The 26,252-nt window shown below is 37.7% G+C and overlaps 1 non-coding gene across 1 annotated transcript; it reads right to left on the minus strand.

Annotated features, from left to right (window-relative positions):
• Positions 1-2,598: 2,598 nt before the first annotated feature.
• Positions 2,599-2,675, minus strand: Trnat-ggu (transfer RNA threonine (anticodon GGU)). The gene has a single exon. It is a non-coding gene; the product is annotated as a tRNA-Thr (tRNA).
• Between the last annotated feature and the right edge of the window lie 23,577 nt (positions 2,676-26,252).

The following is a 26,252-nucleotide window of genomic DNA, read 5'->3' on the forward strand; positions in this document are numbered from 1 at the left end:
ATTGGACCATATTTACATGATGATTTTGTCTTTATGTCGAACCAGGTTGGTGCATAAACTTTCATAATGAAAGTCGCGAGATCCCTCAAATTCTTTGTTGGTTTAGCTGTTCCAATGTATAAACGGAGAATCCTGTTTGCGCAAGTCAACCATCGGGAATGTGCCAGTTTTCCTGGGTCTTTGCTAGCTAAGTTGGGCGACACCGAACCAGAAGAAATTGCGGTGCAAATCTCAAACAGATATTTTTGATCAGTACTTAGCAAATTAGGATTCAAAGCTGGCAATTCTGTGGAAATGGCTTCGAATTCCTCCACTTTAAAATCGAGGCACTTAGGTAGCTGTTTTCCTATTTTGCCAGAAAAACTATTAGGGCCTGTTGTTGTGCCATCTAAACTGGAGAATAAATGACGAAGTGGTAATTCATTTGCATGTAACAAGCACACAAACCATTGCAATGGGCGTTTCAGGTGTTTTTCTAGTAAAACAATAACTCCATTTTTATGTCCTGTATTCACAGCTGTGCCATCGCAACCAACACCCACCAAAGAAGACTGATATTCGAATTTACCCTCAAGAAAGTCAACAATACTCTTCTCAATCGTCATCGCCTTCCCAGAATCAATGGAAAGATGTCCGATGTATTCAGAATCTGGCTCTGATAATATTGAGATGTGTTCTTCTGTAACAGTCTTGCGATGCGATGTATTGTCTGTGGTTGTCATCACTAAGGTTTTGTCTTTTCGACCGTCAAAGTAAATACTGAAAAAGGTTTACTGGCAATAACACTCTGCAAATCTTGGCGTACTTTTTTTCGCTCTCGACGTATTTTGCTTCGGTCTATAACTTTATTTGCGTTCTCTTTGCTGATTACATTTAAATCAACCAATGCAGCGTTCACAATAAATGCCGCAGATCGATCGGAAATTCCTGTTCTATCGCACGCTGAAGCTAGATTTTGCAGCTTACCTCTCATCTGCTGAGTTTCACGTGGGTATCGTTTAGAGGTTTCTTTTTCTGTTGACATGATAATATCATCTTCATCAGATTCTGTTTCTGTAGAAGAACTGTCAGACGTCCAAATTATATTTGAAGCAGATGAAGAAGTACTAGGAGCACACATGGATTTTTGCACAAACTGGTCATACTTTCGCTTCCTAATTTCGCCTTGCTGGATAGATTGGGTCATCACCTTGTCAACAGTCCCTATATACATTTTGCGATCAGTTCGTTGGTCTTGCAAGAATAATTCTTCAGCAACAGGCACTTTAGTTACACATTTGCATACTTCTCTGGATATACATTTACATGTTGCGATATCAAATAACTTTTTCAGAGAATCTTCATAAAAGGTTTGTTTTTTGGAGTCATTACGCAGTTTTTTTACACCTTTATACTTGTTGTAATACACAATCAATCTTGCGACAACTTGTTGATGACTAATTGTAGGGATAGATGCTTTAGCCCATATATTTTCGATATCCGTAGCAATTATTTCACAAATATCTTTGACTGAAGGATCTTTTCCATTATTCAACTCGAGTAGATGGTTTCTGTGCCATAAGTAATATTTAATCACATCACTATACGTCGGCAACATGTTACCACTTAATTTTTGTGGATCGCCAAACACAGGACACCTCAAATCTTTTCGAGTTTTTGGCATTTTGTAACACTTTACTTTCAATTTTCACTTCTTCGCCACAAGCAATTAATTGTATTTACTTCAAATAAAACCGATTCATATACGAGATGACACTTCGATACAATTAAAAACACCGCGTTTATAAAGTTAAATCGTGAATCGACTTCGAATAGTGGGAGCCACTTAAGCGTAAAAATTAAAGTTTTTTGTAAACTACCTTCAAGGTGCGCCACCTGAAGATTAAGTCCTAGATGTCTGATTTTTGGTATGAATAGAGGTTTTACTTAGGATCATCGATTAATGATACAGGAAATTTGAAAAAAAGAAAAAAAAAATTTTGGCCACTTTCACTCCACCCTAATAAGTATGTTCTAAAAAATCTTCCCTCGAATTATTAAACGTATGAATTTTCTTAATACAATGCGATTTCGTTGTTTATTCCGCCACAACGAGGAGATTTTTATTAAAGTCTGACGAAATAAAAATTATTGACTACTAGACAAATCCTTACCTACTGTCAAGTTGCCTCGATAAATACTAACTATTTTTTCTAAGATCTATCCTAAAGTATTTTTCTGCAGGTACTTTGCTCTAGAAACTATGCCAATATACAACGTCCACGCATCACCAAATACCTTTTCCAGCTCAAAGCGACATTCCCAAAAACCTTCTAGGAATCTAGACTTTTCTCTTAAAAGCTTTACTTTTTACGCTATAGTCTGGCTAGGTGTCTGAGCGTTTTTAATAAAAACCAACAATGCGAAACGTTCGAAGATTAGGTCTATTTTGCAGTAAAATAGACGACATTCATATGCCTTTAAAAGTTTTAATGGACCGGTGGTAAATTGTTGACGTTCTAATTTAGATCGCATAGAAATTCTATTATATAGGTAGGCATTAAAATTAAGTGAATGATTAAGTGAATTAAGTGAATTGAGTGAATTAAGTGAATTTACTGCTTTGGGCAAGATTCGAACTTGCGACCTTTTGAAACACCGGTCCAATCGCTCTTAACCAACTGAGCTACCAAAGCTTACCAGAAGCATGCCTATCTTTCCATTCCTTCGTAAGAATGTTTTATCTTAAACTGAAATCTTAAGTTATAAACTGAAAAAAAAAACATAAAATAGTTGGACTCTTAAGTTAATAAGTATAATATATTGATAATTGATAATTCACACATGTAGGTAGTACTTTTTTTTTGCAGATCACTAATTACCTACGTCTGTTAGCGATAGGTAATAAAATTTTCCTAACATAATCAAGAATTTGATTTTGTATATTTTATCCACCTAAAATAAAATAAGTATGGGGGCGCCCGGGTGGAAAACGTTCTGCCTGGGCGTCCCAGATACCGCTGGAGTGACGGAGCCCTAAATGACCTGTACGCCCTCGGAGTACCCAACTGGCGTAAAGTGGCGCAGAATAGGGCAGAGTGGCGCTCTCGTGTGTCAGAGGTAGGGGTTGCAATCCGGATCCGAAATGTATGAAATTATCCGGATCTGGATCCGGATCCGCGGATCTTCCCATACATTTCAGATCCGTCGTGCAAACCCTAGTCAGAGGCTAAGATCCTTTTTGGGTCACTGAGCCAGTAAAGTAGTAGTAAAGAAAAGAAAAATAGTTGTAAGAACGCTCATTAATATAGGTATGTAGGTGTTTATTTCAACTGTACGTTTTAAAATTGGGCCAATGTTTTCACAAAAACAGGTTTATAAGTCCTAAATAAAACGTTGTTCTAACTGTGCTCAAGAAAATGAAAATAACAGTCGCCTAAATGCTATTTTACTGATATTCAAACAGTTCCGTACCAGCTGCCTAAAATTCTTATTTTTCCCGCTTCCCTAACCAAACCGTCCATTCAAAAACACACCGTATCCTAAGTAGCTACAGTTCTTTATCCCTTACCAGTATCTGTCAAACATGAAAACATTAGGGATGTCAAAATGATACTTTAAAGTTTGACGCAAACTCATAGATCTGCGTTGTTTTGGTGAAACTATACTGTTTCTAACTAAGTACAAGCGGCCGCGGCACGTCGTGGCTTCTTTTTGATCAAAACATTGTATTTTTAATGTTATTTTAGCGTACATTTGTCAGAAGGGAGATTGGTTAAGTGTACTTAAAATGGAGTAAGGTACCATTGCGGTCAAAAGTTTTAAGTCGCCCAAACAAACTTGAAATATTCACTCGTTCATTGCGTAAGGGCGACTAGCTTGCGCGGGTATACGGTGCGGGGGCACGCACGCGGGTGCCATTGTAGATAAACTGCCGTATTCGAATTTCAAGATATTCACAAGAGATGACATGTACTAGATCTATTCTAGATACGTTATAGTTTAGATTTCAACTAGTTCTCTTTTGCAGCTCAATTCGGGCAACCAATGTCACTTTTACGTTAGAGTTAGATATCTATTAGATGTGAATTGGATCTCTAAGTCATATCTTGTGGAAATCGTTCAAGAGTATCTCCAGAATCGCGGAAATGTCAAATTTGACAGGTTATTTAACACAGGTTTTAGGATCTCCTAAAAATATCGTTATCGTATCTTGGTGATATCTAAAAGATATCTTATAGATATCTATTTCAAAATCCGAATCGGGCCCTAAATCCATCGCACGCGTCCGTCCTCGCTACTAAATCTATTATCAACTAGCAGTACTGATAATGTCCGCTACTTTACGCTAGATGTCGACTACGAAATAACTCGCGTTTTGGTAAGAAAACTAATGTATGGAGTTACCACTCTTTCTTTACTTATATTTCTCTATGCTAATACATTCTATTTTCCGTTCACCAGTTCACCCGCTCCGCGCAACCGCGCCATCTAGCGGACGCCCTTGAAAATCGCGTTTCCTGAATAACATCTTTGGAACGGAGTGCGGAAATTAAGAATTACTTTTGCGATATAAGCAATTTGCTTCGTACACAGGATGTTCGTTTAAGATTTGCGCCACGAATGATTTATCTTTGAGTTGTTTCCGTGTTGTTGCTTGCTGCTTCCTTGTTTATCAGTAATATAATATTTATCTCCAAGTTCGGGAACAAAGCACTTCTTAGAAAGCTGACGCAAAATGTCTTTGTCGAGAGTTAGATATATTATACACTTATACTTATTTGTTATACGGTACGTTCGCGGACGGTAATTGACGTCATATTGTGTCGTCATAAGCCAAAGGAAGTTAGCTTCGAAAAAGGAGTATTTTTCGGGGTAAACTACCTCCACAAACCTAACCAAGATGCCATAATAACAGTTGCAATAGCTCAATTTTCAAAATGACCCCGCTTTCAATTTTATCGCAATGAGCCTTAGCGCCACTTGTACCATCCCACTAACCCGGGGTTAACTGGTTAAACCGTTAACCCAGTGTCAAATTATACTGGTATAACCATATATATAACCATGGTAACTCCAGGTTTAACCGGTTAACCCCGGGTTAGTGAATGATGCAAGTGGCCCTTATAGATAATCTTTTTTTACCTCAGCAGCTCGAACAAGGGTACTTTGCTACTTAAAAACAGTGAGCAAAATCGCATTTTACTCAGTGAGACAAAAATGAGCAAAATGCGATTTTGCTCACTCAGTGAGCAAAGTGCATTTTGCTCACTGTTTTTAAGTAGCAAAGTACCCTTGTTCGAGCTGCTGAGGTGAAAACTTAATTGTTGGTACATCTTAAGAAAACATGAGTGAATAGGTAAGTGATGAAGAAGGAATACATTTTTCGGGTTCTCTAATATGTTCTCACTGCTGAGGTGAAAAGTTTTGTGAACTACACGAGATCAAAGTTATTTACATCTCGTGCGCTTTTGAGTCCCTTACTACGCTCAAGATTCTAAATTAGATTCACGAGCGTATCTTTCGCTTGCACGGGACTCAAATTAAGCACTCGAAGAAATATCAAACTTTGATCTCTTGTTGTACAAATAACTATAGTTGATATGACTGCAAAGGATGCCATGAAACAAAAATACAATTGACATTCTTACATCACAAAACATATCCTTTTTTTTTTCGTGATTTGGACAAAATCATATGTCCTCCTACAGAACCACTAGTTTACTGCGAGGTATTTGGTGAAGTTAAAACATTAAAGTAGTATATTTTAAAAACATTGCATTAAGCGGCGACGGCTTGAAATACATTTTTCATTAGCCGTTGAGACTGGCTGAAGTCTAGGACTTATTGTAAACACTAGCCGAGCCTGGGCGTGTTGAATGTGAAGAAAATCCCAATAATGTCCAATTTCTTTTGTCATGTTGTTTAATGTTTACCAAGTCTGCCTAGCATCGCTGATAAGGAGGACAATTCGGCGCGATTCGAACTTTAAAATACGTAAAAAATTTTGCTAAAGATACGATTGGATCGGATATAAGGATCCGAATTTTTGACGTGTCGTAAAGTTCGAATCAGGCCGCGTGACATTACAAAATAAACACAAACTTGATACTGATTAAGCAGTGCAAAGGGTAATTTTTCAAATTAGATTAGATACCTACTGTAATATTGACAGTACCTATAGTGATTGGAAATAAATATTATTAATGTAATTTACTGATAATGTCTCGTAGTCGGCATAACGAATACAAATATAAATACGGAATGGCCCACTAACAGTATTATCAAACCAAGAACAAATATCTAAACTACCTACCTAAATGCCACTAGGAGGCCAAACATGACATAAAGACATTAGAATGTAAATGATGTAATATTGTAAATATTCGACAAGTACGAGCAAAATGAACTAAACGTGCGAATGACAACAAAATTACATCATTTAGATATCAAATGAAAATTGTCCTCCAGGTCTGTTCACAGGTTTACACTAGTTCGCCTGTGCTCGCTCAGCAAATCAGAAAACAGTGTAGACTTTTATTTAACGACGGAATGTTCCAGACAGCCCGACCAAATGAGATTCGTTTTCGTCGGGAAAATAATTAAAAATATCACTTACACAGCCTTAGTAGCACGGTCGCATTTTTATCATTTATCACCATGCCTGTCACGTTCTAACAAGTATGTAAGTGCGAAAGTGACGGGCTTAGTGATAGTGGATAAAAACGGAACCGTGCTGAGCCCGCTGGGTGGACTCCAAGAACCAAATATCATCAAGGGGGAAGGTGAGGGTCAAAATGCCGAAAAAACCTCGCGTGATTTGTGAACAAGCCCTAAACTGAAATGGAGACCCTTTTGAACATTTAAGGTGACAGTCCATTTTCAACCGCAGCTGCACTACTGTTCATTTTACTATGGAAATTGACAGTAACAGCGGCGCGTTCAGTAAGTACCAGTAGTGCAACTGCGGTCAGAAATGGAATGTTACCCTTAATCACCTGTACAATGACGTTTGGATGTCAACTGCAGCTACATTAATGTTGCGGGGTCATTGTTGCCGCCACTATATTTATTTATTTATTTTATTTTATTTAAACTCTATTGCACAAAATATATACAACAATGTACAAATGGCGGACTTAATGCCAAATGGTATATTTGTCAATTTCCTAGATAAAAGGAGTGATGTTCGGACTTCCGGTTCGAGCGCCATCTTGATAGTTAGCCTCGTGATTAATTCCTTTGTTTTTTGCTCATTAATCTAATACCTTTAAACGAGCAATTATTGTTTATTTATTTATTTATATATATATATATATATATATATATATATATATATATTTCGGGGATCTCGGAAACGGCTCTAACGATTTGGATGAAATTTGCTATACGGGGGTTTTCGGGGGCGAAAAATCGATCTAGCTAGGTCTTATCTCTGGGAAAACGCGCGTTTTCGAGTTTTTATATGTTTTCTGAGCGAAGCTCGGTCACCCAGATATTATTGTTTAAAGTGTAAATATCTGGGAGACCGAGCTTTGCTAGGAAAATATATAAAAATAAAAAATGCGCGTTTTCCCAGAGATAAGACGATCGATTTTTTGCCCCCGAAAACAAATTTCATCGAAATCGTTAGAGCCGTTTCACGCGTGATCCCCGACATATTTATATAAATGAATAAATAAACAAGAATTGCTCGTTTAAAGGTATTATAGATAGATATCGATAGCTTATTATACAGTAAACTAATGTGCTGGTGTGCAGTGAATAGAGAATTAATCTTGAAGCGCGTTTAAGAACCATTTTGGAGTCAACGGCCGGTAGTACATGTGCTACTGTAAAGGCCAGCTATCGCTTTACAAGAGCTAAATAAAATCACGCTAAATTGTCTTGTAGTAACTTACAATTTTAGTCGTATTACCTTGCTCCTAATACCTATTGACACTGGCGAAATGGTCCCACTGGACTGAAGCCGTAATTTTAAAAGAATGAATGAGTGACGTTCGCCGCTACACTAATACTGCCGCGATTATAAAGTTCATTTCGTCACTCTACACTCTACGTCAAGAATTGTATAGATAACTAAATTTGCAAGTAGTGTAAATATTAATTATCACGAAACCGCAGTTGAGTAGTTGGGGGTTGTTTGTGGCAACGAATTAAATTGTGGACCACAAAGGTACTACATTAAACATTAAGGACAAAGAGCTCCAACTTTAATAATTTAAGCCACAGAAAACGAAATGTGACAGAAACATGACTATGTTATAAGTATTGCAATTACGTCACAATAGGTTGGGTTACAGAAGAGCGTCGTGAACCGCCACTATACCTGCTATTGCTTAAGTCCAACATAGGGACAGGCGTAAACCGTTTACCTATTTAGATTTTTGTATTTTATGCAGTAAAATTAATATAAACAGATTTTTGATGGTTTTTTATTTAGCACAGGCAATCTTTCATCCGAGGCTTTAAGTAACTCAAGTAAAACTCAAGTGTAAAAGTAAAAGAATAGTTAAAAGTTTAACATCTGCCTGTGGCATTCTCTGCGCCACATGTGGTCGGCCGGCACGCTAAATGTCCCTCATTTGCCGCTAGATTGCTAATTAATCTCCCTTTAATAGTAATGCTGCTGCAGTCGCAATCCGAATGTCACCTAAAGACAAACGTCTGCGAGAGACATTCTCTGCGCCACATGTGGTCGGCCGGCACGCTAAATGTCCCTCATTTGCCGCTTGAATGCTAATTAACCTCCCTTTAATCTACAACTAGGTTCATATTCACCTGCAAAACAGAAACGCGTCTGTCACTTGTTCATTTTATATATTCACTAGCTTTTGCCCGCGATTTCGTTTGCGTGGAATTAGTAATTTAGATAGCTATTATTTTATCCATACTGCGTTTTGTTGATTCCCCATACAAACTTAGACCCCCCCTTTTCACCCCCTTAAAGGGTGATTTGTTGAATGAAACCTATCCTTTCTCCTTCCCCGGGACTCAAACTATAAGTTTGTTGTGCAGTTGCTGTTAAGTCTCCATACAAAATTTCACCCCGGGATGATTTATGAGATAAAAACTATCCTATGTCCTTCCTCGGGACTCAAACAATCTAAATACCTACTAAATTTCATCTAAATCGGTTCAGCGGTTTAAGCGTGAAGAGGTAACAGACAGACAGACAGACTTCCTTTTATAATATTACCTAGTATGGATTAGTATGGATTATTAGTTATTGCGAGTGACTATATCTGCTACTTGTGTTTAGTTGACATTTAGATTTATTCTATATAATATTATTCTATAAATATTCTGGACTAATATTTTTAATAATTTTTTAACCTGATTGAATTACAAGACATCATACTGAATGCATTGATACCAAATACGTACCATAATTATACTCATATTCCAGGTGACTTGGGCGCAAATCCATTTCTAGAAGAGTTTTAGACAAAATTACAATCTAATATATTCAAAGCGCTTGTTGCTAGGCCTCTTTGAATAAATAATATTTTAAAGTTAACTAAAAATTGAAAACCTCACAAAACATAAGTTATTCATTATTCTTTTGTGTGGGTTCCGGTTCCACAGGTATAAGAATAAGGTCTTTAAATTAAACCGTACCTTTTGGTAAAACAAAGACCTTTTTATGACTTACGGCGAGTTTCATCTTTGTTAGATATCTAACCGTTCGTTGCTTTTGTGGAAAAAATAATTGATTGTTAAGTAAGGTACATCATAAAACGTGGTCCTTTTTACATCAGCCAGTTTCCTAACCATTCATTGCTTTTGTGGAAAATAATAGATTTTTATGTAAGATATCATAAAACGTGGTCTTTAAAATTCGGTAAAACTCTTTCTATCTCTACTCAAAAATCTTACGTTAGAACTAAAACAATACCTAACATATAAGTATTTAATTATTTATTTTAAAATTTCTTCAAATACCATTTGTCACAATCTATTAGTACCTAATTTAAATCGAATCGATCAATCAATCCAATATCTTACACAATTGCTTACTTTTACATAGGTGCACAATTAACTTAGGTACATATGTTATAATATTTCTTCCAAATCAAATACAATTTAGAGTTACCTATTTAGTTCAGTTGCATTTATCAACAGCAGGGCGTGACGGGGGCGTGAAGGGAAAGCGGGGATAGGTGTCAAATCCTTTATTGTAGGAACTATATAAAGGGCTACAAAGACGCTAGTCCCAGTCCCGCCGCCTGCCGCGCGCTGCGGACTTCACAATCTCTCATCTAGGTACATCCTTGTGCATTCATTTACTCTAATTGAGTACCTATTTTGTACGATTACTTTGGAGTATAATTTAACGTCCAAAACCATGACGAACTCAGGTGAGTCTTTATTTTATTTTATTAGCCTATAGAGTGTCCCACTGCTGGGCAAAGGCCTCTCCTCTTTTTCGCCATTTGCATCTATCCGATGCACACTCCCGCCACTCTTTACAAAATGTGTCAAAGTCGTCCCGCCATCTCCATTTTGGTTTGGAGGTTGGTGAGTTAATATATTTATTAAATCTGAATTACTCTATTGTATAATTTCCTAGTACAAACTAGTTAAGTCAAAACCGATGTTAGGCCTAACTAGTTTCTATTAGTGGCCAAACTTGTCTTGCCCAAGCACGTTGGTAGGTAAAAACTAGTTTAGTCAAACATAGTGTACCTATAGGTAGTTTGGCTGACATGTTTTAATATGGCTAAGATCGAACTAAGTTAATTATGATAGTATTTATTATTAAATGCCCTATCTATTCTGTTTTTTGTTATTTAGCACGTTATGATTTTGGGTGTTAGAGTGTCACTCGTAATTACAGTTTGGTTAGTAAGGTTAGTCGTAAATATAAGAATTTTCTGATTTTCTATTTTGTACGTTTTTCTCAATACTTAATGATTCCAACAGTAAGTATTCGGACTAGGCCAGTAGAATATGCTACATAGAGAGAGTGTCATGAGGACATTACATGAGATTGAACACAAAGGACGGCGTCAGCCGGAGGCTAAGATTTAAATATGAAATAGTACCTCTATGGCAGTTTTTAGTTTCTTTTTGTACATAATTATATAATTGGTTGTCCTTGGTTACAGGAAGAATGATAGCGGTACTGCTGTTAACTGCTATGGTGCTCGGAGCGCACGCCGAGGACCTTGAAGTCTCCTGGCAGCAATGCAAGCAACCTGGCGACTCCCGCGGCAACATCCGCTACCATAATCCTGACTCCAGAGACGAACACGCCTCCAAGCTGACCATAGACAGATGCCATCTAAACGAACTCAAGCTCAACGCTTTTAGCGGACTTCCTAATTTACAGACTATTGACTTGCGGAAAAACGACTTGACACACATCGATACTGCAGTGTTCCGAACTGTCCCAAAACTTACAGCGTTGGGTCTTAATGATAACAAGCTGAGAGAGGCGCCCGTCTTCGATGAACAATCATGTCCGAGCCTGACAGAGTTATCACTGCAAAATAATTCTATCAGTAGAATATATAATGCCAGCACTTTTTTGGGATGCTTAAAACTAGAAACGATGATATTATCTAACAACAAAATCGAATACATAAACCCTGATGTATTTAGTCCCTTAATCGAGCTGAAATACTTATTTTTAAATGATAATAAGTTAACTTTCATACCAGATAATATGTTAATCAGTAACCTCAAGCTTAAATGGTTGTTCATCGCCAGAAACCGGCTGAGATATTTACCGCCTGGGTTCATGTCGAGTCTCGTTAAAGCTGGGGTAAGTCTGGATAAGTTCTGGTTCAACGGTAACCCGTTTCAGTGCAGCTGCCTGCAGGAGATGCACACCGACTTTACTGCAGCAGGAGTGGACTTCTACAAGGGAATGGCAGTATCCGCGATGGAGTGCGTGGAACTGGGAAGGACGTGCTTCAGAGAACCTCCTCCCGCGCGTCTAGCTTTACCCCGTACTCGTTAGTCTTTGTTCCTACTTTTTATGGTGCATCTTTTTAGGGTTCCGTACCCAAAGGGTAAAAACGGGACCCTATTACTAAGACTCCGCTCTCCGTCCGTCCGTCCGTCTGTCACCAGGCTGTATCTCACGAACCGTGATAGCTAGACAGTTGAAATTTTCACAGATGATGTATTTCTGTTGCCGCTATAACAACAAATACTAAAAACAGAATAAAATAAAGATTTAGAATAGAATAGAATAGAAAAACGTTTATTGCAAAAACCATCTACATACAGCACCACACATATACATTTAAGAAAGAAGATCTTATACACTAAACAGTTAAAACTATTAGTAGCTTAAACTAACATGCAATAATAATCGTAGTATTGATGCTGCTATAGAGGCTACAAATGGACACCACTCAGCATATGCTGTAACATAATATATATGCTATAGCGCTGGTCTTCCGTGGAGCCCAGGGCAAGAAGATAGCTCAGAACAGTAAAGGCAGTGTCAAAATGTGATTCAGTACCTAATTAATATTTAACACAAATTACAAACTTATACATGAAGACAAAGAAAAAGAAACAAAGTGAAATTTGATATGGAAGTGAGTGGGTTGGGAATATGTAAATATATATAGTCAGGCAAAGCATGTATTTAGTATAATATTAAATATAGTGGAGCATATATACATAAAAAAGGGAACTCGAATAAATAAAGAATTATAATATAAAATAGGTGAGTTGGTAGTTGTAAATAGGTTTACAGAAAAGGCAACGATTGACGGCTTTAACCAACAAAAGAAAAAAAAAAAAAAAAATCTTTTATGCACCGTATTACGCCGGAAGTAAGTAAAATATACCTACCAATAAATTATATAGCTAAGCTGCATGGAACGCTAAGAACACGGCAGTTGCAAGCTGAAAAGATATTGTTTAAATTTAAGTTTAAAAGTATGTAATGTTTTTAAGTTACGTATTGGAGGGGGTATGTTGTTCCAGCATTTCGTGGCAGAATAGCGAAAACTGCCACGAAACGCTGCGCAACCGCCGCGTCTCGGACAGAGAAGTCGAATGGCATCTCTCATTGGGCGGGAGGAGAACGACAACTTGTTAAAAAGGTATTGGGGCTGTTGGAATTTTACTACACCGAAAAGTAGGGTCGCAAAATGCAACGAACGACGTGCTTCCATTTTCAACATCTTACCACTGTTAAGATAAGGGGTGACATGAGTACGTGGAGGGATGGGGAAACAGAAACGGGCACAAGCATTCTGGATGCGTTGAAGGAGTGCCTTCGAACGCGCCAGTAAGCAACCATTAATCACAGTGTCGACATAGTTGAGTTTGGATAATATTAAAGTGTCGCATAATTTTATTCTAAGGTCGACACTGAGATATTGGCGAACCTGATATAGTACTTTCAATCTATAGTAGCAGTTTTTAGCGACATCGAGTACATTTTGTTCAAAACGCAAGCCCTCGTCTAAGAGTAGGCCGAGGTTACGGGCTGCAGAGACTCGTTCGAGGCGTTCCCTCCCGAGCATAACATTAATATCAAACCTGGTGACTTTGTCAACTTGGCCTTTAGTGCCAAGCACTAGAAACTTTGACTTGTTGGGGTTAAGGACTAAGTCACACTGTCCAGACCAAACGTCGATACGATCAAGATCCTGATTCAACAGCTCCACAGCAGTTTGTGTCTCCCGAGGATGGAACGTTTTATAAATTTGTAGGTCATCTGCATACATGTGATAGTGACAGTTCTTTATACAACTAGCAATGTCTGCCACGTACAAAATAAACAAAACGGGACCCAAAATCGACCCCTGAGGGACTCCGCAATTTACAGATACATTTAAAGAGTAATCTGTTAGTCCAGAATAATTACGAAGCCCAACTTTCTGCGAACGGCCAGAGAGATAGCTATCAAACCATTTTATGGTTCCGACGTCGAAACCATAGTAAGCAAGTTTAGACAGCAATAGTGAAATATTTATAGTGTCGAAGGCACGGGAAAAGTCTAGGAGGACTAGGATAGATGCCTCTCCTTTATCCTGCGCTGTTAGTATGTCATCGATCACGTCCAGGAGTGCCGTGGCTGTGCTGCGCCCTTTCCGAAATCCAGACTGCTTATTTGGTAATATGTTATTTGCTTCTAAAAAATCTGTTACTTGCCGACATACCACTTTTTCTAGAATTTTCGACACGAAACACAGAATGCTAATAGGCCTGAGGTCCTTTAAGTCAGTAGGTTGAGGTGTTTTGGGTATAGGCCTAACTATCGCCGATTTCCAGTCATCTGGAAAAACACCAGTGCAGATGGATTGGTTGATGATACTTGTGATGATAAATAGGGTTCTAGGCAAGGTAAGTTCAACCATATCCAACGTGATGTTGTCAGTGCCTACTGCATTGCTTGAAAAGGATTTAATGATCCTCAAAACAGTGCTTTCATCTACTGGTTTTAACATGAACTTCGCAGAACCAAATCTATGGAACTCATAATACATTAAACTGGTTAGGGTGACACCTCTTCTAGTAGGTAAATTAAGAAAGTGGCTGTTAATCTGATCTGGATTATTAAAGTTAGGAGGCAATTCATTACGCTTTTTAAAATCGGCTATGTTACTTTTAATATTTTGCCACAGAACTTTGGGATTATTTTGATTGCTTGTAATATATGTCTGATAAAAGGCTGATTTTTCGGTAAAAATAGCTGCGTTAACTATGTTTTTTAAATCCTTATAATATTTTTTATGAGAGTCAAGCCCAGTTCGGCGAAATCTTGCGTGCGCTACATCACGGAGCCGCATCATCTCCCTGACCGTGGGTGTGATCCAAGGATGAAGTTTCTTTTTTATTAGAATTTTTTTTAACGGCGCGTGGAGTTCAAAAAGCTGTAAAATGGACATATTGAAATGGAAAAGAGTATCGCCGACGTTGTCACACACCAAGCATTCCCAGTTTATAGATTCAAGGTCAGCGTTAAACCTTTGCATATCAATATCCTTAAGCGGTCTGTACACTAACCACCTTGGAACCGGCTTATTTTTCCTAATGTTGAGCTCACAGGTGATAAACGCATGGTGACTGAGGTCGGGGATATAGTTGACCGCTACATGTCCTATTTTTGTATTTGAACATATTAGATCTATCTGCGTTTCTGAGTGATCAGTAAAATGGGTAGGTCCATTAACAAATTGTGATAGTTGTAGTGTGCGTAAGAAATCTGATAACTTGATTGTGTTCGGATCATGAGCGCGTAAGGTATTAATGTTGAAATCGCCTAGCAATACGACATGATCATATGCTGATAGTGAACATATTGACTCAGTTAGTGCATCAAGAAAAACATCAACACTCTGCCATGGGGGCCGGTACGCGGTCCCTATAGCAATCTTATTGCCATTAAGATTAAGGCCAAGCCACATTTGCTCAACGCTGGGAGCCGACGACGGCGTCGTAAGTACGCGCGGGCGTATATGTTCACTTATATAAAATCCTACACCACCGCCGCGTGTGCGCTGGCCGGCCGGTCGCGGCGAGTGACGCAGACGGAACCCGGGCGGAGCCGGGGCACGCAGTTCCTCACCAATACGTAACCATGTCTCATTTATAGCTAAGATGTCTACAGGGTGACGGTTAAGGGCTACTAAAAACTCATTATGGCGTGTTCCTAGCGAGCCGGCATTCAATAAACCCAATTTAAAGTTTTTATTTTTAATTACATATTTAATAACATGCGAGAACACTAGCTGGCAAAACAAACTATTTATAAGCAGCTGTTTGAGGATCGTCATATGGCGGCGTTCAACAGATGTTAATCTGGGGAAGTATAAACCATTAGGCGGTATAAAATGTGACCGAGCTGAAATTTGCCTCTGAAAGTTATTATTTTGGTAATTATTCAAAAGTATAAAATAATAAATAGCATGCAGTGTATACAAATATATATTTATTTCGTTATATATAAGCAGGTAAGTAGGTATTGACAGGAGTATTATCGGTTTTTTATACGTAGACATGTTTACAAGCCTAGTGCGTACTAATTCATAGTCACAAGGTCGAAAATTAAAACTAAAAACAAGTTGACGAGCGATAACAATATAAACACACATCACAGCAGATCGTTTAGGTAACATTTGATAATATTCTTGTTGACATGCGTTTATCATCGTTACAATGAGTGGTAACTTAAAAACGGTTTTTTTTTTAATGAACTCATTGAGAATCCTCACAAATAAATTATAATTTACACACATGAGCATTACGACTATACAAAAGAAAACGAAGTGCATTAATAAAGCATTAAGTAATACATAAGGTGCAAACTTATTTGTTCCCAAAAACCCTACCTATGTCGGCTTCAGACCTGATTTTTATTGCCGAATGTCCAGCATCGCGTCGAACAAAGATGTTACCACGAGTCGTCCAGGGGGCTCGCCATTGCAGGCGCCGGGCTTCCATTCGAGTTTTATAAAACAGTTGCCGGTTTGCAGCTGTGAGACGCTCGTTAATGTAGACTCGACTCGGTTTACCGGTGAAGCCGAGGCCCGTCGTATCGATGACACGTCGGACGCGAGCTGCTCGGAGCAGCTGGTCCCGCTGATCACGCCGCACGAACCGCACGACCAGAGGCCGCGACGTCATAATAACGCTCGAAGTACTGTCGCTTTCAGGGGGGGGGCCTGCCGCTCCTGGTCCCTCCGGGGTCGCCTCGCACAGGCTGCTGGACTCGTCTGCGGAGTTCGCTCCACTGTGTATTTTCTGAGCTGGGACCGCACGACGAACACCGACCCGGGTTACACTCATCACGTCATGCTCCGATACAGCCACTCCGACTTTTTGACCTATAAGTGTTATCAGGTGTAGTTTATTCTCATTTGTTGTCTCAGGGACCCCTGTGATCTCAAGGTCATTGATGAGTAACTCCTGATCGCGCTCATTTATTTGACACTTCAGTTTTTCCACTTCGATCACTAACTCATTGTTTTGATTTGTGTCGATATTGTCACTGAAGCGCGTTTCCAAGGACGTGATGCGTTCATCGAACGAGGTCAAACGCGAAGAGATTGATTCCATTGTAGCTGTGAGTTTGTCTAGCCGAATAAAAAACTTATTAGAAAAATCATTTAGCGCTGACATAACATAGGTCTCCATTGTCAGCTTAAAGCCTTCTTGAATTTGCTGTGTTATATTTAAAGGGGTGTCTATAATAGTTTTCACTGTGTGAACTTCCGGGGTAGGTAATACGACCTGCGAAGAGCTCGGCCTGCTAGGTTTTTTACGATGCGTAACATTGGTCACGCAAGCGTCGCTCGAATGAGATGCATGGTACATCGCTCGCGCTGGGGAATTATCATAGTCCGTTTTAGGCACTGTTAGTCTTCGGCACTCGGGGCACGTCCAGCTATCCTTGGTGCATTGCTGCAACGCCTGGAAGCGCTCCACCGACATGTTGAGGCAGTGTAGGTCATATTTACGTTGGCATGAGCTACAACTTAAATATAAATTGTCCGTTATAGCCAGTTCACAGCCTGCACACACGTAGTTATCGGCGCCGTCGATGTCCATATTGCTAGAATTGTGCATGATAATTAAGCGCTGGAGGCGCTGCACTGACAGTACACAATAACACTATCGTCTAGCGAGAAAATAAAGGCAGCGGCTGCAGCGCTAACCGGTTTGTAAACACAAATCGTCTACCGTTAAGTTCACTAGTAGTATGTATGTGATTATTATGGTAAATACATAGTTTTACAGATGTAAAATAACACCACTTCACGTAGCAACTATACGTTATTTAGTTATGATCACTACTACACACAATCTTCACTTTTTACGACAGGTTTTTGATTAAAACGCGGAGCAACTTAAAATGACGTCCGCACAGTAGCTGTTCCGATCTACCCCTCCTACTATTTAAGTGGGGCTCCCATACAACAAACGTGATTTTTGACCGAAGTTAAGCAACGTCGGGCGGGGTCAGTACTTGGATGGGTGACCGTTTTTTTGCTTGTTTTGCTCTATTTTTTGTTGATGGTGGGGAACCCTAGGTGAGCGAGTCCGACTCGCACTTGGCCGGTTTTTTCTAATGAGGATTAGTGGATTAAGAGAATTACTGGTTTACTACTGTACATTTAAGTTTATATAGGATTACATTTATTGTTCACTTTCTGGTAATAAAAAAAATATTCATAAATTTTTTCTCTTTATACGGCCTTTGTTTTATTTCAAACAATGTTTTGTGAGTTGTGAAACTACATTTCTTCTATGACGTATATGTTATTGCAACAAAAACTCAAAGAAAATATGCTTTCAGGGTAAGGTTGAAAAACTGTTTTTTATGGTCTTAGAGATTTCTTAAACATTACTGGGTAGGAACATATACATAATGGTATTTGCATGTTATGAAATTAAAATGAAATGAAAATATTTATCTCAGGCAAATAGCGTTATATAAGTTAAGTTCATAATATCTGGGGGCACGGCAGTGCCCTCGCCAAGTCGAGCGCGAAGTAAACACTGCCGTACCATCCTTTACTGGAACCATTTCGCCGCATTTTCAGGCCCCTATTTGAGCACCTCTGGATAAGACCAGAACGCAGAAATTTTCGTCATCCAGTAAGCTATAATCACATACTTAAAATCCAAAATTTCAAGTTCATTTAGTTCCGAAGTTAAGCGAAAGCAAAGTTTCGCATTTATGACACTCATTCACTCATGATCATCATCATGGAACTAGTACTTCCCATAAACTCAGAGAGCTGAAATTTTGTACAGAGTTAGGGTTTAATGGCCACATAAAGGAAAAACCTAAAAATATTGCAATATCACTCACGTTTTAAAGATCTAAGAACTGCTTAAGTAAGTTTGTAACCCCATATAAATATATGATATTACAAAGTTACTGTTGCAGTTCCTACAAATAGTAGGTAAAGTAAAGGTACACTACGATGCAGGGCTTGTTAACGTTACCAATTCACATTATAAAGTAACGTTACTTAACGTTAAAATCATAAAAATACCTTATTACCGGTAGTAAATGGTAACGATACTTGATAACTTAACATTATTATAACGTTAGCTAGTTAACGTTAATTTTACCGGTAATTTTACTTTTTATTGCAGGGCGTGTTAACGTTACCCAATTCACATTATAAACTAACGTTACCAAACTAACGTTAACACTATCATTCTTTAAGCTGATATTTGCTTGTAATTTCATACACAATTTTAAGGCCAGTAGACCTTATTGACCATAAATACGGCAGGGCTTCTGTCAAATTGAAATAGAATCAGTCAAAATACATTAAAGATAATTATGTACGTTAGTAAAACTCAACTTTAATTCTAGTAGTTAGAGTTCATAGTCTTTTGTCATTATTCTTTATGTTTATCAAATGAAAGAGGTGGTATTCTACTTGTTTAAGATCTTTGTCCAATATGCATTGCGTCTCACTCTCTCATTAAGCAAAATGTGAGACGCAAATACACAATGGACCGAGATTGGACAGATAAAATACCACCCGGCTGTGTCGGAATATATTTTCCAAAATAAGAAGGTTGCAAAACGTCATAAATTAGTTTGTTAAATATGATGGTATAGCTAATTCGTTACTTGGTCGGTTTATATTAGGTACAGGCGTCTTTGATATAATATACGTCATGATTATATAGGTTGGATAACGTCTTGATTTTTTTGTGAAACTTCGATTTTGACATTTACCACAGTAATGCAGTCGGTAGCAATGTGGCGCTTCAAAATTGCTGCAGTCGACTGCATTGCTGTAGAAAACGTGAAAAAGGTCATTCAAAGGGTAATAGGGTTATATACACCGCGGGGGTTATTACCCGAAAGATTTAAACCAACGATTTTAGATCCTAATTAGAGTATATAAAGTTATATAACACATAGTCCAAAACCCTTAATTTAAGAGATATTAATTATTTAAAACAAATCACAAGTTAAAAAATCTCAATTCTAACACACCCTTATGCGTGACGTAGCCACCAACTAATTTTACACGCAGACGCACTAACTGCATGGTTATTAGCCAAATTAGAACTTCTAACGAAATTTTGTTCTGTTCTCAATCACGAGAGTGCAAACTATTTACCTTCACGATAACTGGCTGATAGTTTGACGAAAATGACGAAATTGATGTCAAGATATGCGCAAGATAAAATCTTTAAATTTGATTGACTGTAATAAATAAAATTCGCCATGCCGCATTATCCTCCGGCTCATTTAGCGGATATTCACTTTGTGTACGGATTTGGAAACCCGAAGAACTATGTGCTTCCGGCACGACGGACCCACTTCAGCCTCGTTCCCAGTTCGTAAATTGGCTAGACGAACAATACCCTGAGAGGTGGATTGACCGTGGAAGCAACGTCCTAACCTGGCCCGCCCGGTCACCCGACTTAACGCCATTGGTTTTTTTTCTATGGGGAACTCTGAAAGATAAGGAAGAAATACTCAACACCAGTGAAGTCTGGAGAAGAATTATTAATAAAAATTCGAACGGCTTCCGAAGAAATAAAGAACACTTTTGTAAACCTAAATAATGAAATCCGTTTAAAATTAAATCTTTGTGCTGAAAACGGTGGTACACACTTCGAAAACCTAATTCATTCTTCTTCTTCAACCTAGCGTTTTCCCGGTCTAGCGCCAGGGTCCGCTTTCCTGCTCAGCCTTCTCCACTTTGCCCGGTCTTCGGCATCCTCAGGTGTGAAAACCTAATTCATTAAATTAATAAAAAAGCGTAATTGTTTAACATAGTTGTTTATTTTACTTTACTCAGTATAAATCAACACATCGAGAATTTAAAATACGTACTGATAAGCATGATCGATATTTTAAAAAAAGGTCATTCATTGATTTTAACAAAGTAATCATCCCTTTCCAGCTGTAGTATGAGTTAAAACAATAAGAGACATGATTTCTTTCGGATATAATCATGGTTAATGGCTTTGGTTATCTCACTCAAAGGAAAAGATTTTATCGCAAAGTTTCAACAATAATAACTGCACTGTACCTACTGTTGTAGTAATTAATAAAGTTTTGATACAATTTGTGGTATTTTGAGGTGCCAATCAATTGAAATAATTTCAACGTAAACATGATCCTAGACATAACTTGACACTTCTTGTCATGGAACACATGTCACTGCATTCGCCGTGCATCGTATGATATCGGAGTGATTCGTGAAATGTCATGCTCGCTCTCTGTTTCTCTACTTGAGATTAATTAAACTCGCTCACTCTCTGAATAAAGGTTTGTTCACAAAGAAGCGGTAAATTAATATGATTTAATTTGTACTGAAATAGTAGTTTAATTAAAATATATAATTGGACCCATGTTGATATAACATATTTACTCGTACTGTCGTCAAAAATACGTGGTTTAAATCTTTCGGGTTATTAAATCCCGCGGTGTATAAGATGAAATGATGCATTAATAAAACTTTAGTTAACTAACAATATTATATTAAATCATTAACAACTTTGACAGCACGATATCTTCGCAGGTAGGTGCTCTACAAGGAGTTTATATTACAACATTATTTCCAAGAAATAATCTCTCATTATTAAATTATACAACGGGACTTAATCGCGTATCGTTGTATAATTTAATAATGTGTAAAAATCGTGAAAGTTTAAATCAGTGTAATCTCTCATTGTTACGAAAATGTTGGTAGGGTGGCTTTAGGTTACTTTTCGTTCATATCGTCTTGGATATGGGTGAACATGGTGTTAATACACTCAGTATCAATCAACCTGTAAAGATATTGTAGCCTGGCCTTTTCTCGAAAAGTCTTCTAGAAAAATTTACGCTCATGTCGTCTCGGATATGAGTATATTTGGTATCAGTGCATTCAGTATAATATCCTGAACACAAATATATGAGATGACAAGCGCGAAAGTGGTGAGGGTAGTTACTGTGATGCAAAGTTTTTACCATTTTTCTTTTAAACATACCATGTGGGGTACCAAATGAAAGGGCCTTGTGAGTAGATCACAAATATATAACATACTGTAACACTTTTACTACTTAATCCAACAAATTATTTGAAAACGTTCAAAAATTTCACAATGAGTTGATTTCCAACTGCTCTAAATTGACTAAGATAACTTGATCCCAAGTTTCCTTGCAATTATACGTAATCGAGGGCCAGGCTCATACTAGTTCTCATGTCGCGATGCGCTATCGCTAACAAAAACTAAGCGTTACGAATTGCTGACATTTGCTTCTTTTAGTTTCTCTACTCAAGCATCGGATGACAGGATCGTTGAAAAGGGACAAACATATCCTTTGACGTTACGTTACTCTTCTCGTGAATTGTCAAATTTTAAAATTCGAAATTAGCTTTGGAATTTGTCCGGGTGGCTATTCGAAGTATAACTTGGTGGACGGTACTTACTAACCAAATAAGCTTGAGATCCAGTATCATAGATAGTTGTAAGACTTTAAGGGTCGATTTATATCTGACTGTGCATCCTGTATTCTAAACGTTTTGTGAATAGATATAAAAATTGACACCTATCATTTTTCACATAAACACAGACACTTTATGCATTGAATTATAAAACCTTAACGCAATGCCATAAGTCATAAGGTATATTTTCCTAATATACCTTGATGCTAATTCGAACTTTGTTATAAAAGATGTCATTTTATATCATTCGCGCGTGCATTTCACTCGTACTAGATGAAATATGTATTGGTGCGAGCGAGACGGTTGGGCGAATGATAACAAAATGATATCTTTTTGACATCTTAAACAAAGTTTGACTTGGAAGCCTGGAAATACAGCATACTTCATTGACTTTTTATGCTGGAAATTGATTTAATTATTGCGAGAAAAATAAGTATGTAGTCTTCAATAACTTGTACAGTTATGTACTGCTAAAAAACTAGAAGTGTCCATTAATTGTGTAGAACATTATTTGCTGTTTCTTTCCAAAATCATGCTGCTATTCTGCGAATATAGCAGTTCCTCGGGCAGATAAATTAAACATGATCGAAACAAATACTATTATATTAACCACAATAGTAAACTTTTCTCTCAGTGTGGGATATTCTCGGTCATGGAAAACTTACAAAATTATTGTTTTTTTCATTAAATCTATAATTAATATTATTGTCGGGAGAAATTCTGACCGTGTAGTCGTGTAAGCTTCATAGCCCATTCTTCAAAAAAATTCTAGTTAGAAATTACTGTTTAGGTAGTATAAAATATAAAATAAAAAAAATGTCATTTCTAAAAAACGGGAACAGATATCAAGTTGTTAATTCGCAGACGGGTATTCAATATGATATATAATTCACCCGTGTAGAAACATTTTACTGTGCAATTAATGTAACTTTAACTTTATATTGACTCCACTATTAGTAATTCGGTATTGTTAGATTACAAAGTAATCTGGGAATCGGTAATCAGATTACAAAGTAATTTCGAGTAATCGTGGAACCAGGAATCAATTACGAAATGCCCATCTCCATTTAATATGTCTTTGTCTCACGGAAGTTTTGTTATTAAAATTGCCCATCTCTGCTTGAGAGTGAATGAACATTCGCTCGATTGTCAACGATGATGGCACCTATCAGTTAATCAAACGGTAAATAAGCAGCTGTTAACGTTACCTACTAACGTTAACAATGGTGTATCGATACCTTTGACTTAACGTTAGCTCAAATTGACAGCTGCTAACGTTACCATTTTGTTACCGGTAAAGAGTAGTATAACTAACGGTACCTGGTCTAACGTTAGTTACAACTTAACGTTAAATCTGTCACCTTGTGGTAACGATACCAACTTTTTAACGGTATTTAAAGCCCTGCTACGATGTACGATGTGAGTATGAATGAAGATATGTTTAGTTATGATATGTGTATATGTCGCAGTCGGATTGTATAATCCGCCGTATTACATTACTGCTAGCCGTTTTACAAAACAGGGGCGTTTTGAAATGCGGCGGTTCGACGATTAGCCGGATTGAATGCGGCTGAATGAAAATCCGCCGGAATGTATTCGGCGCCATACGTTCTTCAAGACGGTTAGCCGTAATGTAATACAGCGAGTCATTAGCCGCCGCTTTGACAGTTTTTAGTTCCCATTTTTAACACTCGTGGCGCTGCCTGACATAACAACAACAAACTATGAAAAACGCTGGGGTGTTCATCAAATCTGGAGTTCGTCGGACTGTTTTTTTTCAAAAAATATTTCCTTCGCAACTTAACTAGACGGAGCCCCGCGAAGCTACCTAGCTATTGATTTAGTGAGACGTCCGTGAAAACATTACACTTTGAGGAAAAAAGCGTAGGTAGGTAAGTAGGTTAGGTTCGTTAGGTAGCTTCAGATGCCCGAAGGGCAAACCGCCCAGAAATAGGAGCCCCGCTTGCGGGGCTCCGTCTATTTAAGTTGTGAAGGAAATGTTTTGGAAAAGAAACACATGTAGTGCGGTGGGACCATGGTAAAAATAAATTAAATTGCAAACATTGTCAAACTCCGGTTACGTAGGCGACCGAAACAATGGTCACTCTACAATCTAAAGAGTAGATACGATGCGGCTAAACGTAGGCCGCCTTATTGAAGAACGTAACGCAATGACAATCCGGCTAATCGCCCAGCAAACATTTTAAGTATTTTTTCCTAGGCTCGAAGAAGATTTTACTAATTTAAGCAAAAATTACGTCTTAAGTCACCAATTATTTTACGTATTGTACACTTTTACTTCAAAGTCAAAATATACGGACAATAAAACGTAAATTTCACTTCATAAATAGACCATGAAGTCAGGGACTTACGGGTTGAAAATAAGGCGAAATATTAGGTAAAATTTACCTTGAAACTTGACCAATAAGTCAAATCTACTAATAAGGCATTTTAGGTGTATTTGCGACGTAATTATTTCTTATACGGGGACCATGAAGTCACGGACTTAATGGTTGAAAATAAGTCGAATTATTAGGTAAAATTCACTTAGAACCCTGACCAATAGGTCAAATCTACTAATAAGGCATTTTAGGTGTATTTGCGATGTCATTATTTCTTATACGGGGACCATGAAGTCAGGGACTTAATGGTTGAAAATAGGTCGAATTACTAGGTAAAATTAACTTCGAACCCTGACCAATAGGTCATATCTACTAATAAGGCTTTTTAGGTGTATTTGCGACGTAATTATTTCTTATACGGGGACCATGAAGTCAGGGCCTTAATGGTTGAAAATAAGTCGAATTACTAGGTAAAATTAACTTCGAACCCTGACCAATAGGTCAAATATACGAATAAGGCATTTTAGGTGTATATGCGACGTAATTATTTCTTATACGGGGACCATGAAGTCAAGGACTTAATGGTTAAAAATAAGTCGAAATATGAGGTAAAATTAACTTCAAACTCTGACTAATAGGTCAAATGTACTAATAAGACATTTTAGGTGTATTTGCGACGTAATTATTTCTTATACGCTGACCTTTAGGTCGTCGATTTTATGTCGATTTAGATACTAATTATAGGTAAATGTTACTTAAAATAGATACTAAATTGCGACCATATAGTTAAAAACACTTGTAAAGTACTATCAATACCATAAGGTTGTGCCGCCATTTTCTTTCATTATAACGGGATGCAAAATATGAAATTGCATAATTTAAGTTGTTATATCTTGAATGGTGCCATCGCACGGTACTTCATATTGCTAATATTCAAAATAAAACAATATTTTTGATCGATTCAATACACTCACACACACAAATATTCAATTACAACACTCAATTACAAGCAAATATATGCATTTTGATTTTATAAAATGTTGAAAACTTTAATATTTCAAGAGCCCATCGATAGTTTTGTATGTAAACCTAACATACTGCACGAAAAAATTTTCTGCGCACTACATTTCATCGTTCTTCATCGGCGTAATCGGCCTAAGTAAATTATTTTACATGACTTAGTGGCCGCCATTATCATTGCAAAACTTTAAGTTGTGTTCTTGTCAGACATTTTGTTTCTGAGTGAAAAGAATATATAAGCGTAATGTTTGTGTCTCTTTTTCTCATCATCGCGTCTCATCTAAAGTATCTAAACATTGCCTCGCAGAGTAATTATATGGTAAAAAATATGTCACCACCACGTCTAAAGGTGGTAAAGATTACCAAATTAGTACATTTCAACTACGCGGCACGTCGTGGCGACGTCGAATCCACGTCGGAAACATGACCTAATGTTGACCTAATGGTTGTAATCACCAAATTGCCGTCAATAAATACGTCGCCGGCACGTGCTTTTTTTCCCCATTTATGTTGACTC

The sequence above is a fragment of the Cydia amplana genome, chromosome 19 (genome assembly GCF_948474715.1).
Source record: "Cydia amplana chromosome 19, ilCydAmpl1.1, whole genome shotgun sequence".
NCBI lineage: Eukaryota > Metazoa > Arthropoda > Insecta > Lepidoptera > Tortricidae > Cydia > Cydia amplana.